Source organism: Trachypithecus francoisi, unplaced genomic scaffold (genome assembly GCF_009764315.1).
Source record: "Trachypithecus francoisi isolate TF-2019V2 unplaced genomic scaffold, Tfra_2.0 Lachesis_group13, whole genome shotgun sequence".
Taxonomy (NCBI): domain Eukaryota; kingdom Metazoa; phylum Chordata; class Mammalia; order Primates; family Cercopithecidae; genus Trachypithecus; species Trachypithecus francoisi.
Window position 1 is genome coordinate 90,992,277 of NW_022681458.1, and position 18,459 is coordinate 91,010,735.

General features: G+C 41.3%; 1 protein-coding gene across 6 annotated transcripts in view; it reads left to right on the forward strand.

Annotated features, from left to right (window-relative positions):
• CACNB4 (calcium voltage-gated channel auxiliary subunit beta 4) overlaps positions 1 to 18,459 on the forward strand; it is a 271,309-nt gene that overhangs the window by 169,276 nt on the left and 83,574 nt on the right. The gene's annotated exons all lie outside the window — the stretch shown is intronic.

Sequence of the window (18,459 nt, forward strand, 5' to 3'; positions counted from 1 at the left end):
CACAGTTCTGAAAGCTACAAGTCCAAAATCAAGGTGTTGGCAGGGCCATGTTCCTTCTAAAGCCTGCAAGGGAAGGAGCCTGCCTTTGTTCTTACAGCTTCTCATAGCCCAGGCGTTCTTGGCTTGTGGCAGCATAATGAGCCCAGGTGTTCTTGGCTTATGGCAGCATAATGGTGTTCTTTCTGTGCCTCTTTACATTCTCTTCCCTCTAGTGTCTGTTCCTAAGTCCAAATTCCCTGACCCCCCTCCCCCCTTTTTTTCTTTTATTTTTAGACCCAGTCTCTTGCCCAGGCTGGAGTGCAATGGCACAATCTCAGCTCACTGAACTTCCGCCTCCCAGGTTCAAGCAATTCTTGTGCCTCAGCCTCCCAAGTAGCTGAGATTACAGTTGCACACCACCACGCTAATTTTTGTATTTTTAGTAGAGACAGTTTTGTCATTTGGCCAGGCTGGTCAGATTTCCCCCTTTAATAGACACTGGTCATACTGGTTTACAGCCCACCCCAATGACCGCATTTCAACACTAATTACCTTTATAGGGACCCTGTTTCCAAATCAGATCACATCTGAGATACTGGAGGTTAGGACTTCAACATATCTTTTTCAGGGGATATAATTCAGCTCATATCAGTTATGTGTTCTCTAGCATTGTCTATAACCTTGAGCTCCACTGGTAAAGTTCCTTCCCTCTTGTGGGGTATATCGACTGCTATTAACTGGATATTTCAGAGTTTATGGGTCATGTTTCATCTGTAGCCTTCAGATATGGTAAAAATCTGTCATTCTGGCACAGACTCTTTCTTCCAAGATGTGTTACTTTCTCAGTGGCCCATTTTACTGGCTTTTAGAAGTTCCCCCAGTCTTATTTTATAATTTTTAATTTTAGTTATATTTTAAAATATACATTTTATTACAATTTATAAAAATTATTTAAAATGTTTTTATATTTTGTGTGCTTATTGTAACAACTCAGTTATGTATAACAGCAAAAGTTAGCCATCTCTCCCTAGCTTCTTTCCATTTTTATCTTCTCCAATATTAAAGTCAACATTAACAGCCTGGTGTCTCTCCTTCTGTATGTTTCTTCATGCTCAATCATGTGCAAATACCTCTTGTCATATTTTTGGTTATTTTTACAGAAAATGGGATTGTGTCATATTCATACTTTGCTTGCTTCCACGTCAGTAGAGGGAGAGTTATCTTTGTTTTTAATAGTTGCATAATACACTGGTATACTATAGTTTTTTAGTCGTTCACTTACTAATGGAAATTTAGATTGCCATTTTTCCATTTTGAGCTGTATGAAATGTTGAGAAGAGGTGGAATTCATCTTTTTTGTTTGCTTACTGTGCAACTTGAACAATTTTATTATTTTAAAAGAAAAAATACCCTGAAATGTCAGTTCTTAACAGTTACAGGAATATCTAGAAGGATTTCTTAGAGTGATGAAAAGGTCACCTCCCCCCATTGCCACTTGGCTGCCTTATGCCTTTGTAAAAATGACAGAGAGTTCCTGGGACCAAGGGGGAGCTTCCAAATGTGCTTTGGGAGCTTCTTTGAGCCTGTACTTTAATGATGTCTGAATTTCATGAATTTGGTGTTGCCACGTTCCTTTTGTGAGCCTGAAAATAAACCTTTATGTGTCACATACTACACATGTTGTTGCCAACTAGACTGGACAAGCAGGCCATTCAGGAAAAATAATTAGAACACAGTAAAGGGAACCTGGATTTTAAAGCTAGGCTTAACTAAATGTTACTGCCACTTTAGGGCAACTTCAGGGCTTAGTTTCTCTATAGAAATATCAGTAATAGGCTTCCAGATACTGTATTCCAGTCACTAGTTAGCATTACTCATCTAAACTGGTTCTATTTTTGGAGCAAGCACAGGACAGATTCCTTAGCAATTCTTGATCAATAGCCAGCTGGTATACTGCAGTGACCTGGGATAACCTGAGAATTCAACCACAGGAAATGGGTTTATAGGTTTATATATTTTAACTGATGAAACAGAAAATGGGGGAAGAGGGAGTATGCCTTACTTGGATATGGTACTGGCATGTTTTGTATTTTCTACTTTTAAAAAAATCATGATAAAAACAAACTTCAAATAGTATAGAAGGATATGCACTATCAAATAAAGATCTAGAGTCCCATAATTCCCTTTTTTTTTTTTTTTTTTTTTTGAGACAGAGTCTCACTCTGTTGCCCAGGCTGGAGTGCAGTGGCACGATCTAGGCTCACTGCAAGCTCTGCCTCCTGGGTTCATGCCATTCTTCTGCCTCAGCCTCCCGAGTAGCTGGGACTACAGGCACCTGCCACCATGCCCGGCTAATTTTTTGTATTTTTTTTAGTAGAGACGGGGTTTCACCATGTTAGCCAGGGTGGTCTTGATCTCCTGACCTCGTGATCCGCCCACCTCGGCCTCCCAGAGTGCTGGGATTACAAGCGTGAGCCACCGCACCCGACTGAGTCCCATAATTCTAATACCCGTAAGTAGTTGATAACAACCACTTCCTATCTTCATGATGTTTTGTTAAGTGGGCAAATATGTGTTGTAGAATATTATAGAGAGTATCATGCTACATATATTACATAATGAACTATAATGTAAATATTATATACATATATACTGTATGTAAATATATGCATGTACATATACATATATCTGTAAAAATAAATGGGTTTAAAAAATAAAGGAATATAGAGGGTTCTGGAACCTTTCCTTTTTACTGAACAATATTACCTTTAACACATTTCCATATCATTACTTCTAGATCTACCCCATTCTTATCAATTTCTGCCTAGCAATCCTCTGCTGGGTTGTGTCGTAGTATTTGTTCCAGCAGTCCCCTACTAATGAACATGTATGCAGTTCTCAGTGCTTTGCAATTACAACCAATATTGCAAATAACATCCTTACACAACTGTCTTTGTGCAGCCATGTGTATTAAATTTTATATTGACAAATTCATTCATGATTTTTATGACTTCAAGGATTTGGATCATGCTTTAATACTCCCCATATAAAAAAATTTAAAGTTTTATATACTTTATTCTAACACTATTTTAGTTTAATTTTCTTACCCTTTAAGAGTCTTTAAGAGAATAGCAAAGTAGGAATCCGCCCTAACTTTTTCGCCCCAAAAGCCAGCCAGCTTTTGCAACATCTATCATTAATCTATCATCTCCTTGTCCCACTCCAGTTTTGAAGAGCTTCATTTACCATATTCAAAACACCTATATATGACATGTAGAACTTTCTCTGAACTCTGTTTAGGGTTATTTTGTCTGTTTCTGGGTTAATATTAAACTGTTTCAATTACTGCAGCTTTATAATACATTTTGATATTTGGCAGGGTTAGTTCTCCCATTCAATTATTTTTTCCTGACAGTTTTCCTGGTCTTTATCACGAATTTATTTTTCTGTATAAATCTGTGTATGATTTTGTGAAAAATTTCCCCAAATCTTGTTTGGATTTTGATTATGATTATATTAAATTTAATATGGGAAAGATTATATCTTCATAATAATGATCCTCTCACCCTAGAACAAAGCATGACCTTCTATTCAATTCTTTTATGATTATCAGGGGAGATTTGTTTTTCTTCATGTAGAGCCTGGAAATTTCTCCCTAAGTATTCTACCTATTTTGTTTTTATCCTAAATGGTTGCTGTTTTTTCTCTTTGTCCTCTGTCAGATTATTAGTTGGATAAAGGGAAACTATTAGTTTTAACATATTAATGTAGTAATCAATTTATGCAATTCTTAATCAGTTTTTTTAGTTGATGCTCTTGGAATTCCCAGGTATATGGTCATGTTATCTGCAAATAATGATAACTGTTGCCCCTTCCTTTCCACTATGGAAGTTTATTTTCCATGTTGATAAATTTTGTATGCTATTACAGAGCAAAGTCAATGATATCTTTTGTTTTCTAATTCACATAGGCTAATGATTTCAAACTGCAGGTTATAGCCCATTTGTGGGTCGTTAAAACCTTCTGGTATATTATGACCAGAGTTTTGAAAAACTGAGGTAAAAGTAGAATAGAAAAATATAAGAGCATTACATATAGTAAGGGTTATGAATCTGACCTTTTAGTTTTATGTATGTGTGTGTATTTACTGGGTCATATGGTAAAATTTCTTACTGTAAGTGGTAGTAAAAAAGTGTTTGAAATGTACTCATATAAGTGGTCTTCTGGAAGTTAGAGAATACTATCTCCTCTTGGTTCCATCTCTCCTTGCTTCCCCCTGAGTAGGAGGACTGAGTAGAATTATGTAAGCACTGTGATGGCTTTTCGGCCTTTAGATGGAATGACAGTAGGTAGCCAAAGTTCTGGGTTGGAATGCGATATCTTCAGCAGAATCCCCAGGAGTTAGAGACCACAGCGAGCTTGCTGAAAAGAGGCAGAAAGTGAAGAACTATTTGTTGAGTTCAAACAGTATAGTGAGTGAGTCCATCTGCATTATGTTTTTTTTTGTTTTGTTTTTGTTTTTGAGACAGGGTCTCACTCTGTCACCGAGGCTAGAGTGCAGTAGCACAATCTCAGCTCATTTCAACCTCTGCCTCCCAAGTTCAAGCAATTATCCAGCCTCAGCTGGGACCACTGGCACATACCACCATGCCCTGCTAATTTTTGCATTTTTGTAGAGACAGGATTTCACCATGTTGCCCAGGCTGGTCTCAAACTCCTGAGCTCAAAGTGATGCGCCTGCCTTGGCCTCTCAAAGTGCTAGAATTAAAAGCATAAGTCACTGCGCCCAGCCTTTTTGTTTGTTTGTTTGGAACTATTTACCAAACAAAGCACAGAGATTGCACATCCACAACTTGATTTTGCAACTTTCTGACCACTTGGGCAACTTGGTTTCTCAAGGAAGTAGAAATGGGTGAGATATAATCAGGGCATAATCCCTTGAGAGTTATCACACCCGTCCCTTCATGGACTGCCTACCAAACACAAAGGGATGTCCTAGGAGGCACAGGAATAAATGAGGCATGGTCCTTGCCTCCCTGGGTCTGCTTTTGGTTCTGTTACATTAGAGTTATTCAGACACTTCTATTTAATATTCAAGTATCTACAATTTAACACAGAGTGTAGAAAGTGCTATAAAAGGGAACATCAAACTGGTCAAAAGCTCATGTTTGTAAGTCAACAGTCATTCAGTAATAGAGAGGTGTTCTTTTAAAATTAGGCAATACATGGCTATCATTTGCTTTTATACTCTTTAATAGAAACAGGTAGCTGTTCATACTTAGAGTTCAAAGCAGCCTCAGGAACCAGATTCTCTGCCATGCCCTGAGCAGCCGGAGCTGATGGAGCTTCTCTCTGATGTGCAGCCCTTCACATAACCAAGTCTGCTGCTGCTTCTGCTGCCTTATACCCAGCTCCAGCTTGTGCTTACTCACAGCCCCTTCCTGCCTCTCCATTCTGTGGCCTTTCTGTTTCTGTTGCTGCCTGCCCAAAGATTTTCCTTTTTCTTATGTTTGACTCTCAAGAAAGCAGGAGTAAGGGGAAAAGCAAAAAGCAGAAATAAATCTGTTTGATCAAGCTCACCACTACTGTGCCAGAGCTTTTTATTTTCCAGCCCATCAGCCGCTCTTTGCAGTCTTGCTGTTCTCTTGCTTTGTCTTCACTTGCACAACCGTGGTTACATCCAGCCCTCCGCCTACTCAGCACCTGCGTTGCTGCAGCTGGATAAGACTTGGGTGAAGCACACAGTCGCGCTGACTCACCTGCAGCTCGTGATCATTCATCTCAAGTGAGTTTCCAGTCACCAGTTGTGTTACCCCTCACCAGTCCATTCACTGTCCTGCTTTTCTAGACAACCAATTCATTCATACCTTCTGCTCTTTCCCCAAACTCCAGCACCTCTTCCCCCATCCTCACTCTCAGCTGATGACCTTGCTTCTTATTATGGGAGCAATCAGAATAGAGTCCACTTAGGGTCTTTCCACCACATGTTCCCAGTGGGTGGCTCTGCCCATATTCTCTGCCTTCTCTCCTATAACTGTACGAATGGCCCACATACCTATCTTAGCCCAGCCCCTCGCCTCGTGTTTTATATTCATCTCCTTTTGCCTACTCAAGAGCAATGCTTTAGCAGTTTTCCCTACTCCTGCATCACCAATTTCCCTTCTCTCTACTGAATCACTCTCATCTGCAATACCAATATTCTTTTATTTCTCCCATGTTAGAAAATCCTCTGTGGATGTTTCTTCCTCCTTCTCCTATCCATTTCTGTCTTACATTTTCAGAAACATTTCCAAAAAAATTCCTAACTTTTTTGTGCCATGAAGACCTTTAATGGTCTGGTGAAGCCACTTTAAAACATTATTCTGAGAATAATGTTTTATTCTGAGAATAAAACATATTCTGAGAATAATGTTTTAAAGTGCTTAAAGTGAAACATAAGACTAAAAAAGAAACACAGGATATTGGAATATACTGATCAAAATAACTTTCCACTGTTGTGATATGGTAGCATGTTACAAATGAAGAAACTGAGGCTTAGAGAATTAGAAACCCAAAGGCAAAGTTAGTAAGTAGCAGTCAAGAATTTAAATCAAAGTCTCTGATTCCAAAACCTGTCACTCTTCAGTATAAGAAGTTTCCTTCTATCAGAGCACTTGTAGAACAGAAGAGCACAGTCACATGAAACCTAGCGATGGCTACAGTAATTACTGTACATTTGAAATAGTAATGAGCATGATGTTTGTAACAACTATAATGTAATATGAAAATATCCACAGTTTCTGTAGGCTACGAAGTAAGAGATGCTGCTATTATATTATTAGTTGAAGAAAATGCTACATCAGGGAGGAGTCAAAATAAAGATGTAATTTTTTTCCTCATCAAAATCCCTGAGCTCTCTGAATTCTGTCCATAGATTCTTAAATGAGGGGACCCTCATTTAAGAGACTCTGCTTTTTATAGCAAAATTCCATTTCAGAGTTTTTCTGCTCCCTGCCTTCTACGTCTCTTCACCCTTTATTGAGTCCACGCCAATCAAGCTTTTGCCCCCATAACCTGGTGAAACTGTTCTTGTCAGGGTTGCCAATGACTTCCATATTGCTGTGGCCCATGACCTTGCTTGCCTTATGAGCAGTATTTGAGACAACTGATCATTCTTCTTTACTTTTCTTCACTTGTCTTCAAGGCTACACACACTCTTGGTTTTCCTCTGGCTTTTTTGGCAACTAGTTCTCAGATACCTATACTGATTCCTCATCTCCTGACTGCTAGATTTTGGAGACCCAGCACTCAATACGTCAATGTCTTCTCTTTCTATCTGTATATATTCTTTTATTTATCTCATCCATCCTTGAGGCTTTAAATATCCAATATATACTAATGTTCCTCCCAAATTATAACTTTGGCCCTAATCTATCTCCTGAATTCCAACTGCCTACTCAATATCTCTATTTGGTTGCTTAATAGGCAAACAAATGAATCATGTCCAGATCTGGGTTCACCTGCTTTTCCTGTGGTCTTTTCCATCCCAGCAAGTGGTATCTCGATTCTTCCAGTTGCTTGGATCAGACACCTTGGATTCAGGTTTAACTCTCTTTCTCACATCCTACATCCAATCCATCAGCAAGTCCTGTCAGTTCTCTCTTCACAGTATGTTCCAAATGTTACCTTTCTCGACCACCTTGCTGTTGCCCGCTACACCAGCCTCTAAGGTCCCTCCCCAGGAATTCCACCCTAGTCTCCCCAGCCCCTCCCTGTTCCTCTTTTCTATTCTTAAATTTGGATGTTCGCAAATCCTACAAACAACCTATCCACCCTGCTCCTTTGAATTCAGAAGAAATATGCACAGTTGCCAAACAAAATTGAAAACTCTTCCAGGTACCGTGGATTGCTAACGTACTTTATTCCAAAATGATAGATGTTTTCCTATAAGTGACATATGTAATTCTTTCAGCAGCAAAAACATTAACTTGATAGGATTTTAAATGCAGCTCTGTAGGTTTGGTACCCATAGAAAGACAGTTTCAAAATCATGGTACTTCAACTTTAGGACCTTACTATTTTTTTTTTTTTTTGAAATGGAGTCTCACTCTGTTCCCCAGGCTGGAGTGCAGTGGCCGGATCTCGGCTCACTGCAAGCTCCGCCTCCCGGGTTCATGCCATTCTCCTGCCTCAGCCTCCCGAATAGCTGGAACTACAGGCACCCACCACCACGCCTGGCTAATTTTCTGTATTTTTTAGTAGAGACGGGGTTTCACCATGTTAGCCAGGATGGTCTCAATCCCCTGACCTCGTGATTTGCCCGCCTCGGCCTCCCAAAGTACTGGGATTACAGGTGTGAGCCACCCCGCCAGAACCTTACTTTTAAAGTACGCTCAGAAATTGTTTCAGATGTTCAAATGAAATTGGGACGTACATCCTCCAAATATAAAGGAATTATTTCTGATATGTGACTACCAAATAATACAAAATGTGTTAGCTAATAGCTGTATTCTTCTACTGCTCATTCTCTGCTATAAAATCAGAAAATAATAGCAATGCTTCAAGTAGCTTAGAGTGCAGGTAACTTTTCTTAACAATTAATTAAGTCATTTGTTCACTAACCACTGTTGAATGGCTTTTGTGTGCCAGGTACTCCACTGGGTGCTGGGGATACAAAGAAGAATAAAATCCAATGAATATTCTTAAAGAGATCACAGATAAGTGGGAGAGGCAGAGGAATAAACAATTAAGTACAATACAAATGTGATCCATTTCATAATAGAGGTGATAAGAATGGAATTATCAGCTCTGTTTAAATAGGTCAGAAAGTTTTATCTGGAGGCGTTGCATGAAGAAACAATAGAAAAAGAAACAATAGAATCATTGTCACAATGTGTAAAGGGTACCTATACTTACCATACCTCAATTCTGTTCCAAAAACGAGTTGACTTGGAATTCTAAAGGATGAAAAACAGGTATCATATGTGTTATAAACACCCTGTGTTGAAATAATGCCAGTCTGGCATTCCAGAAAGTAGAATCTGTTCTGAAACTTCCTATAACTTTCTAAAGTAAATATATTCCAGAACTTCTCTTATTCATCCAGGGATTGAGAATGTTTCTTAGGGATTCCTAATATAAGTAATTCACCTCCATCATGTTACAACTTTTCTCTGTGGTGGTGTAATATATATATATTATATGATGTAATTATATGTATATAGTACAGCAGCCATGATGGCACACACCTATAGTCCCAGCTACTCAGTATGCACAGGTGAGAAGATCCCTCCATATATTATTATATATATATAATACAAATTATATTATATAGTAGCAATATAAATGATATTTTATAGTAGTAATAGCTGCAATCTAAGAGATTCCAGAATCAATTATCCACAATCTACTTTAAGAGATTTCAGAATAGATTACACACACATATGTATGTGTGCATGTATGTATGCATGTATCTATGTATCTCTGTATGTATATAATGTATCATAGAGTCACATTTAAAAACCAGTCCCTCTGAATGGAGAGGAGATGGAAACTCATGGAGAATTACTAGAAATTACAGAATTATAACATACTGCCTGAGTATGTGAAAGTATTACCTTGCTTTAATTTTACTTTACTTAGTGTTGGGTCCATGAAATCAGGAAACAAGTTCCCAGTCTTACACATTTTACTCATGAGGAAACACATCCATTTTTTAGAGGTGAGGAACTTTCCTAGGGTTACCCAGCCAATCTGCAAGAGGGTTGGGAATAGCATCCAAGTTTCCTTAGCCTTATGGTTCTTCTTCCATAAGTTGCCATAGTCTTATGGTTCTTCTTCCATTTTGAAAATAAGATTTTATTGGCTGATGCTTAGCAAAAATATTTCCCATTAGAATTCTGTAGGTCAGTCTGAAATTGTCTGGCCAAGACTGATATTTTGTACTTGAAGAATGGAATGTCAGCTAGATGCCATCTGGGCCTCCAACCAGGCTTCCTCCGGCTCCCTGCACCTAGCTGCTACAACAGTAAGTCATGTGCATAGCAAGGGGCCACACGGGGTTATGGGCCTGCTGTCAAGACTGGGGAGCAAAGCACAGAAGTTCAGGTCTAGACAACAATGTGTTGAAAGCCAAGCTAGTAGGTGAGAGATCCAGTACATAAATAAAGACCAAGATGGGATGGCAGAGTCTTTAAGGATAACCTGTCCTATGGAATTGAGAAGGCAAATGAGGTGAGGTCTAAAAGCAAAGTAGTGGAGTCCTCAGGAGTTTAGATGTTGGAGCCAGTTTCAGAATAGAAGCAATAGCTAGGAGGAGGAGCCACCACATAGCCTGGAGGCTAACTGACCTGCAGTTGCTTTTGTTTGGTTGAGCATAGTTGTTATTATTTCTTAAAATAATGCTTACCTGAAATACTTTCTTGTGCTGTCTGTTTCACCATGGTTCCACCTGTTGTCTCACACCCATTCAGACAGGTCCGCAATGAGCCCAGCCTTGCTATTTCTTCAGAGTTCTGGGTATTGCACAGCTGGGCAGGGATTGAACACAGTTCCTTAAGACAAGCTGGCAATCCTCATAGATTCACAAATATGAATGTGGAGAGATTCCAACTTGAGGTTATTTTGCAGTAGGCAAAATCAACAAACCCTGGGTATTGACTACATTTGGTCTTTTAGGAATCAACTCAATATTTTATGAAACTGACTTGCACAATTCAAAAGGTCTAAAAAATAATAGAATGAAAACAGGATTTGTGATTTTTACCAGTTGCTGGAGTCCACAAACTACAACTGTCTTGGTAAATATCTTTTGGAAAGTTCTGATTGTCAGAAAACTCCAGACTATACATGCCAAAGGTCTGACACTGGAAATGTCATGAATCATATAAGCCCCTGCCTCACACAGGGCAGATTTCATCTAAACTCCTCATGCTGGGTAGAACAATGGCTGCCCAAAGATGTCCACATACTAATCCCTGGAATCTGTGAATATGTTGGGTTTCATGACAAAGGGGAGTTAAAGTTGCTTATTAACTGGGTATCATAGTTCACACTTTTAATCCCAGCACTTTGGGAGGTGGAGCCAGAAGGATCACTTGAGGCTAGGAGTTTGAGACCAGCCTGGGCAACACAGCAAGACCCCATCCCTACAAAAAATTATAAAATTAGCCAGCCATGGCAGCACACACCTATAGTCCCAGCTACTCAGGATGCAGAGGTGAGAAGATCCCTTGAGCCCAGGAGGATGAGGCTGCAATGAGCTGTGATCACGTCATTGACTCCAACTGGGCAATAGAGGGAGACCTCCATCTCAAAACATAAAATAAATAAAAAGGTAAAGTTACTTATCAGCTGACCTTGAGATGGGAAGATTGTACATTATTATCCTGGTGAGTCTTATGTAATCACTTGGGTTCTTGTGAGTGGAAGAGGGAGACAGAAGAGAAAGAACAAGAGAGATGGCATTGTGAGGATGACTCAGTCTGACATTACTTTTTTGAATATTGTATTAGTCCATTCTCACACTGCTATAAAGAACTACCAGAGACTGGGTAATTTATGACAAAAAGAGGTTTAATTGACTCACAGTTCTGAAGGCCGTACAGGAAGCATGGCTGGGAGGCCTCAGGAAACTTAGACTCATGGCAGAAGGTGAAGGGGAAGCAGGCACATCTTAACCATGGCGGAGCAGGAGAGAGAGAGCAAAGGTGGAAATGCCACACGCTTTTCAACAACCAGATCTAGTGAGAACTCACTATCATGAGAACAGCAAGGGAAAAATCAGCCCCGTAATCCAGTCACCCTCCACCAGAACCTTCCCCCAACACTGGGAATTACAATTCAACATGAAATTTGGGTAGGGAAACGGAGCCAAACCATATCAAATATGGAGGAAGGGGTGTATGAGCCAAGGGAGGTGGCTGGCTTTAGAAGCCGGAAAAGGCCAGGAAACAGCTCCTCCCTTAGAGCCTCCAGAAGGAACACAGTCCTGCCGGCACCTTGATTTTAGGACAGTGAGATCCATTTTGGACTTCTGATATCCAGAACTATAAAATATTAAACTTGTGTTGGCTTAAGCCATTAAGTTTGTGGTCATTCTTACAGCAGCAATAGGTAAGTAATAAACTCTTAGATGAAGAAAGGTCAGTGAGGCATGACTAGATTAGTGTGGCTCATCTGCTACCGTTCGTTTTTTTGTTTTTGTTTTTGTTTTTTTGAGACGGAGTCTTGCTCTGTTGCCCAGGCTGGAGTGCAGTGGTGCAATCTCGGCTCACTACAAGCTCCACCTCCCGGGTTCATGCCATTCTCCTGCCTCAGCTTCCCGAATAGCTGGGACTACAGGCGCCCGCCACCACGCCCGGCTAATTTTTTTGTATTTTTAGTAGAGACGGGGTTTCACCATGTTAGCCAGGATGGTCTCGATCTCCTGACCTCGTGATCCACCCGCCTCGGCCTCCCAAAGTGCTGGAATTACAGGCGTGAGCCACCGCGCCCGGCTCGTTCGTGTTGTTTTAAACCAAGGTTCACCATTTGATATTCATTATTTGGCATTTGCAGCTGTCATCATTTTTTAGATGATGAAACTATGGCTTGTTTTCATGGGGTGATGTTTGTGAATCTTTCAAATTCCTAAACCAATCAAGTAAGGTTTTTTTTTTTTTTTTTTTTTTTTTTTGAGACAGAGTCTGGCTCTGTAGCTCAGGCTGGAGTGCAGTAGTGCGATCTTGGCTCACTGCAAGCCTACCAGGTTCACGCCATTCTCCTGCATCAGCCTCTCCAGTAGCTGGGACTACAGGCGCCCGCCGCCACGCCTGGCTAATTTCTTTTTGTATTTTTAGTAGAGACGGGGTTTCACTGTGTTAGCCAGGATGGTCTCGATCTCCTGACCTCGTGATCCGCCTGCGTTGGCCTCCCAAAGTGCTGGGATTACAGGCGTGAGTCACTGCGCCTGAACTCAAGTAAGTTTTAAGATGGGAAAAGCTAAGGATTCTAAGGCAGCTCTCAAAATCCTGAAGATGCATTATAACCTTGCCACTTAGCTCCGTCTTACTTGTCAGTTATGATCCTGATCACAAAGCATGGTTGCATGTTTAGATAGAAATTCTTCTTTGGTAAAGAGAGAACCAAATTACAAATTACATTAGACTGATACATGCTGAGGTTACTACAAAGACTCTAGACTGGGCCTGGCATGGTGGTCATGCCTGGAAGCCTAGCACTTTGGGAGGACAAGGTGGGAGGATTGCTTGAGGCCAGGACTGGCCAGGGTAACATAGCAAGACCCTGTCTCTACAAAAAAAAAAAAAAAGGTGCAAAAATAAACCAGATGTGGTGGCACGTGCTTGTAGTCCCAGTTACTCAAGAGACTGAGGCAGGTGGATCACTTGAGCCCAAGAGGTCGAGGTCGCAGTGAGCCAAGATTATACCACTGTACCTCATCGTGAACAACAGAGCAAGACCCTGTCTCAAAAAAAAAAAAAAGAAAAAAGTTACTAGACTGGTAAAGTAAAAAATAAACATAAAATGAAATCATTTTATGGTGGTTCTATTTCTATTACAATAGAAAAAGAAATTTTTCTATTTCTATTTACAAAGGAAAAACACATTCTAATAATTTCTAAATTGGTATGACACTTATTGGGTTGCCATAATAGGATTAACAAACATATAGGATGAGCTAATTGTAAGGCATTTAACTTGGAAATCACAACCATTGTCAAATGGCTTTATAGCTGGCTTTTGTGGTTGTCATGGACAGGAAGAAAAATGAGCTATTTAGGAACTGAGTCTTGTCTGAACTTTCCAAAATGTATTCTAGTTTTTGTGTGAGGAAATAATTCAGGTTTTGTTGTTGTTTGTTTTCCAAACTTGCACTTAAGTTGTACCTCTTTTAAGGTGGATCTGGTCTTAATGATTTCTTTAGGCATGGCTAGATCTTGGTTCTTAAAAGTGTACATGGAGGAATGATGTACAAATTAAGGGGGGTGTCAAGGTGGGAGGGAGGAAAAAAATGAGAGGTGAACAGGGCTGAGAGTATGGTGAGGCAGTGAGGAGCCTAAGGTGGACATTTCAGGAGCCACTCCCTCTCTGGACTATTCAAGCCACGACCTGTACTTGCAGGAAGGACCCTGAGGGGGAGTGCCCCCTTAAGAGTGAGGTGGGAGTGCCTTCTTACATTTTGCATCTTAGACCTCTCTTGCCTCATAATCTCACCCTGGAGATGACTGGCATGGGTGGTGATGGCTATAATGAGGGATATAAGCCTGCCTGTAGCTTGGAAAGCATGTTTTGCCCTCAGAATCCTCATACAGGCTGGGCGTGGTGGCTCACATCTGTAATCCCAGCACTCTGGGAGGCCAAGGCCGGGGGATCACTTGAGCCCAGGAATATGAGGCTGCGGTGAGCTATGATTGTGCCACAGTACTCCAGCTTGGGTGAATGAGTGAGACAAGGTCTCACTCAAAGAAAAGAAAAGTAAAAGCAGAAGAGAAGACAATCCTCATGCATTTCAGACCATCTCTCTTTGGCAAAACCTGGACCATTAGAATTCCCAGAAAGCCTAACTTAGTATGGCCTCAGGTCAATGTAGAACTGAACATGATCTCTCCTTTGAAACACACCTCCTGAGGCTACCCTGGTCAAGGTTCAAGGCTCACTCCTAAAGAGAGCTTGCCCCTGTGGTTGGCTCTGGGTGAAATCACACCTTCCATATCTTACAGAACTTCAGGAAACAGGGATTCATTCAGCCCTCCTACATGCCTTTTGATTTAGGAAAACTTTCAGTGAATGATTATCCACATTTGTACTATACAGATGGAAACATTTAAAATTTTATAAAATCTGTATGAAGTCAGAATGTTGATATGGTGAACATGATATCTGCATCTCTGGACGTGCTGCCTTTGTCAGTTCTGCCTTGTGCAAGGGGTTGCTTGCATGCAGTGCTAATGCTACACAGTGCAGATATAATACAGGTTTGATTTGGAGGAGAATTCATAAGCAGCCATGTAGCAGTGCACACACAATCCCTTGAACCCTCAACCTGCATCCTAGGCTAGGCATGGATATCTGTATGCACCATAGCCACAGCTCTGGTAGCTAATGCTGTACTATTTATAGGGTCAGTAGGCAGGAAGCATCTATGTGCTTATGTAACAGTGGAGGCTTTCTGATCAGGGAAGTGCCCTTATTGGAGAGGGAAAGCCCCTGGAGCCCAGTGGTTGGTATCAGCCTATTTTTTTGTTCATTTGTTTAGCTGAGCCAGCTTTCTGCTAAGCTGGCAAAAGAGGGAAGGAAATGAGTCTCCGGAGCCACCCAGATTTGTCTCTTGCTAACCACAGGTTAACCGTTCTTTTTACACGATTGTAAGCAATTTGGGAGGAAAGACAATGTTGTACAGATCTTTGCAACTCCCATGGTGTCCTACCTGTAATTGAATGCTTAGTACATACTTATTGACTGAGCAAATGATATAATAGACTTCAATCAATGCTGAATGCCTACTGTAATAAAAAAATATTAATATATGCTTTGTGGCAACTTGAAAGCATGGGCAATGCCTTCATAATGGCCAACTACATATTTTGGCAGATAACAAACGAGTACATATGGTTGAGGGTGGCTGTTGTATCTTAATGTGGAACTCGGTAGCACCGTTTTCCCCCCAGCCCTTTTCGCTTTTGTTTCAAAACATTTGTTTCTGCCATATTGAGAGGGGGAGATAAGACAAAAGACCTCCTTTAATTGTCAGTGCATTGGGGGTTTCCAGCCAACTTTCTCCTTAATGCCTTTCTAGCAGTGCATAGCCAAAGCATATGGAGGCGAGAAGTTTAGGGGTAAACTACAGTGTTCATTTCTAGAAATGTTCTTTTTTTCTTTTTTTGAGACGGAGTCTCACTCTGTCACCCAGGCTGGAGTGCAGTGGTACGATCTCAGCTCGCTGCAACTTCCACATCCTGGGTTCAAGTGATTCTTCTGCCTCAGCCTCCCAAGTAGTTGGGATTACAGGCATCTGCCGCCATGCCTGGCTAATTTTGTATTTTTAGTAGAGACGGGGTTTCACTATGTTGGCCAGGCTGGTCTCGAACTCCTGACCTCAGGTGATCCACCTGCCTTAGCCTCCCAGAGTACTGAGATTACAGGTGTAAGCCACTGTGCCTGGCCAGAAATCTTATTGTGTGTATTTGGTATTCATCATCATCCTCCTCATTGTAGCAATATATTTTTGAACATTTACTGGGTTTGCCCTGGGCTGAGCTCTTTATGTGGATTGTCTTATTTAGTCCACAATCCTGTGTGGCAGTATGCTTTATTAACCCACATCTCCAGACCCGAGCTCACCTCAGGGTCCTTCCAGGTGTTCGTTTTATATTCCTTATACTCCAGAACCTGTCTTATACAGGGATTATACTGAAAGCCAAACAGGTTTTGCTTGAGTTTTCCCAATGCCTTCCAAATTGGCAGTCATCTTTTCATCCATTATGATTTCATTCTTTCATACCAGGGATATGATATTCAAGGTGCATATGACCCAAACTCAGCTCATACATATTCTTTAACATTGTACTAATATCCCCATATCCTAGCTGTCTTCTTATTGAAGCATTTGTTTTAAAGGAAAGCTATATTTGTTTGGTTGGTAAATAGTTTCTTGTTAATGAGAAAAACACAACCATGTTTCTAAATATATCCATTTAATTTTGAAAAAACAAACTGCATATTAAGGAGATCTAGTGGTTCTATACCAGTGTCTGAACTTTGGCACCACAGACATTTCCGACCAGATAATGATTGGTCGGGGAGACCTGTCCTGTGCATTGTAAGATGTTTTGTACCATTCCTGGCTTCTACCCACCAGATGTCAGTACCAACTCCTCCTCCCAATTGTGAGAATGAAAAATGTCTCTGGACATTGTGAATGTCCCTTGGGGAAACAAAATTGCCTCCAGCTGGGAACCACTGTTCTAAACCCATAGTTTAAAAAGCTTTGCTTTGCACCAGAATAGTAGTCTGATGCTTCCTCTTGTGGCTCTGCAGTCAGGTATTGTACGTAGTTTCAATATTTTGGCTTTCTGTGTGAGTGATTGTTAAGTACTCCACAGTCTTTATGTCAATATAAATATGCATAATTCCTTCCTTTCAGCAATTTGTAATCAAGATAAGATTTAACATTTTTTAGTCGACTATTTTAAAATGGGTGATACTTTCACTATAAGACATTCTCTCTTTTTTTTTCACAAATGGAAACCTTTTAAAATAGGCATGAGTAATTTTATGCTTCAAGCACTTTCATTCTTCCAAGTGTTTATATAAATACAGAGTAAACTGGTGCAATTTATATCTTTTTTGATATCTCATGTATTTATTTGTTTTCTCTGTAACAAAGAGAGGGGTTTTATCAGGAAATCATGCACAAGAGGACCTAAGTCTCTAATAGGTCCTAATAGGTCACACTAGAGGGCTGGTGTGACCAGGAGAGATGGAAGAACAGTGTGGTGCGGCCGCCCAGCTGAGAGCCACAGGGTCAGGGAACCCCCTCCCCCCAGCCAAGGGAGGTGGTGAGTGAGTGCACTATCCCCCAGGAGAAACTGTGCTTTTTCCACGTAACTGTGCAACCCACGGATCAGAAGATCCCACTCGCCACTCGAGCCACCAGGGCCCAGCGTCTCAACCCTGGAATGTGTATGTTCTCTCTTTTTTTTTTTCTTTTTTTTTGAGATGGAGCTTCACTCTTGTTGCCCAAGCTGGAGTGCAATGGCGCAATCTCAGCTCACTGCAACCTCTGCCTCCCAGGTTCAAGAGATTCTCCTGCCTCAGCTTCCTGAGTAGCTGGGATTACAGACACCTGCCACCATGCCCAGCTAATTTTTTTGTATTTTTTAGTAGAGATGGGATTTCACTATATTGGCCAGGCTGGTCTCGAACTCCTGACCTCAGGCGATCCACCTGCCTCGGCCTCCCAAAGTGCTGGGATTACAGGTGGGAGCCACCGCGCCTGGCCACCTGCACATTCTTGCAGCCTCTCAGCTGGGGTCTGCTTAAGCCTACGGAACCCTCGCAGAGGAGGGGCAGCCAGCACCAGCTGTGGCTGCCTGCTATCTAAGCTGTTTGAGCTCCTTGCGGGAGGGACAGCAAACTGCATTGGTACTCACAACTGCCTAACATGCTGAGCTCCCTGTACGGGGGAAGGGCAGCACCCATTTCTATAGCTCCAGGCTGCGCTTTTCCCCTGTTGGAGCCAGGGAGACTGATGGCTTGGTCCCAAGACTTGTCCCCACAGTCCAACACACCGGCTGTGGTAGTTTGTGGCCAGTGCCTCTTCAGACCTAACCCTGACCCGTCCTTCCTCACTGGGTGGGGCTTCCTTGCAGGAGCTCTAATAACTCCAGACAGAGGCGTAGGGACAGAATCCCGATCTCCCTGGGCCTGAGCCCCTAGGGGGAGGGGTGGCCACAGTCTTTGTGGACCATCAGACTTAGCCTCTCTTCCTGGTAGTCCTGA